At 35.5% G+C, this 2194-nt stretch overlaps 1 pseudogene across 1 annotated transcript in view; it reads right to left on the bottom strand.

Moving 5' to 3' along the window:
* Window positions 1–1940, bottom strand: part of LOC103457742 (zinc-binding protein A33-like) — a 3871-nt pseudogene extending 1931 nt beyond the window's left edge. Inside the window, exons 1-7 of the transcript XR_014085606.1 lie at window positions 1889–1940; window positions 1271–1753; window positions 1063–1158; window positions 755–985; window positions 633–653; window positions 163–283; window positions 1–50 (exon numbers count right to left, since the gene is read on the bottom strand). The exon at window positions 1–50 is cut by the window's left edge and continues 1931 nt beyond it. The product of XR_014085606.1 is annotated as a zinc-binding protein A33-like (transcript). The remainder of the gene's footprint in view (window positions 51–162; window positions 284–632; window positions 654–754; window positions 986–1062; window positions 1159–1270; window positions 1754–1888) is intronic.
* Window positions 1941–2194: the final 254 nt, after the last annotated feature.

Below are 2194 nucleotides of genomic sequence, written 5' to 3'. Positions count from 1 at the left end.
TGATACAGTCAGAGAACTATCACAGGTGTTAGGATCCAAAAATACAGGGGCTAAAAAGGAAAAAGAAAAAATAATGCTGAGTACATAATCTTTTTATTTGTTAAAATACAAAATTTGATGGTCAGACAAAGTCTAGTGAAGAAGAAACAAAACATTTCTTACTGTATGTTACTATTCCAGCCATCTTTTGTAAGATTGAAAACTGAAGGTTTCCAACATGTTGACCCACATCAATCAGACATCCTTCTGGGGTCTTTGGCTCTTGTAGCTTGCACAGAGATCTGGAAACAAGAAAACATTTCTAAATCTAAATACCTAAAGTTTCATGACTTCAATGATGTCACCTGATTTTCTTTTTCATTTTGGTCTTTAAAATAACAGTACATAACTATGTATTTTTGTCTGTCTTTTTACATCATTTTAAAAATATTACATAAGATGCTATATCCAGCTTAAGTAGCCTTATCACCAAATATTTTTGTACTCTTGTTTGAGTGATTTCTTAGAAAACAACTTCTTACTTTTACTTGATAAACATGCTGAGGTGGTTCTACTCATACTTGGAGTACAATTTTTGACAAAACTACCCTCATCTGGCTGATTCCAATATGAAGAGTTTGGAAAACTTCCCTTTCCAGTGTTGATTTTGCACACTATCAAAGAAAAAGAAAAAAAACACAAAGCAAATTTTAACATAAATTTTTGTTCAAGTTTTTTTTTTTGTTTATTTTAACACATTTCATTGAGTAATTACCAGGATGAATGACAGGTCTTCTGCTCTTATCTGATCTTCCATGGTTTTGATTTTTTCCTTGAGCTCAGAAATCTCTGCAGTTAGGTTTATAATCCTGACATTCATTGCGTCACTCTTAAGTTTTGCTTCTCTCCGACACGCATCTATCCGGCCTGCCTCCTCTTTTCTCAGGAAGTGATACAGTTTCTGAAACTCTCCTCTGATGGTTTTCTCTGTCTGCTGAGCCTGTAGCTGAGAGGAGCACAAATGGCAGCAGAATAAGTTTTGATAAGTTCTTTTAATGTGCACATGTCACAGCTACAGCTTACCTTAATCAGGGTTGCCATGTTCTCCCAATTAGTTTTTTGCTTCTCAAAAACTCCCTGCTTAGTTTTCAGGCTGCTAACATTTATCTGAATTTTAATCTGCAAAAAAGTTTGTAAACTTAAAGCTGTAAGAATCCTTATTGCACTTTTGTAGCACAAAAGAAACAATAAAAATGTCAAATATTTTACTTCGATACCACATGCTACTTACACGGTACTCCTTTGCTGCTTCATTAATGGGAACACATTTGTGTTTTGTGTGTGTTTTCGAATCCCGACAAATCACACAGATGGATTGTTGGTCATCCTGACAGAAGAGTTTCAACTTCTCACCATGCAATAAACAAATCTCCTTGGATCCAGCTCTCTTGCTCCTCTCCTGCCTCAATGAGTCAGACAGGTTTCTCAGGGCCAGATTTCGAGGCGGATGAGTCATATGAAACATCTCCTTACAGACCGGGCATGTCCTCAGTGAGCTCTGTCTCCACCACTCCTGTAAGCAATGCTGGCAGAAGCTGTGGCCACACAGCAACAGAACAGGATCAGTAAATATGTCACAGCACACAGGACATGTGCACTCGGCCTCAGACTGTGGGATGTTTGAAGCCATCTTGCTTATCTCTGCTTCTAGCTTGTTTTCCTCGGTTGGTTTACTTTCACTTCTACGCCTCACTTGTGTTTGACAGAAAAGGTTCTGAAGATGAAAAGTAGACAAGCTTCTTTAAAACAAGCCAAATCCCCAGCAATAATAATAATTTTATTTATTGAATTCTCTACCTTTTTTGACTTAAAAAAATAAGAAAATTTAAAGATATGCTGACAGCCTTACCTTTGCCTTACATACTCCTGTCGTCCAAGGAGGAAGTGGGAGGAGCACCTTTTTTTTTTTTTATTCAAAATGTTCTTTAGTTAAAACAAGACCATCAACATTTACTTTACGGAAGTAAAAAAACATAACAAAAAACATGGCTCGGAAAATCAATGTGTATTCAATGTTAAGCTAAAATGAAGTTATTTTATTTTATTTTTATTTTAGCGTTTTGTTTTGTTCATTACAAAATAATGTGGTGTTATTTCTTTTTGGTTGTTTTCACGTCTCACATGTAATTGTCTTAAAAATACATAAATAATTTAG

This window comes from Poecilia reticulata, chromosome 21 (genome assembly GCF_904066995.2).
Source record: "Poecilia reticulata chromosome 21, P_reticulata-male-v2, whole genome shotgun sequence".
NCBI lineage: Eukaryota > Metazoa > Chordata > Actinopteri > Cyprinodontiformes > Poeciliidae > Poecilia > Poecilia reticulata.
This window is presented reverse-complemented; position numbering and strand designations above follow the sequence as displayed.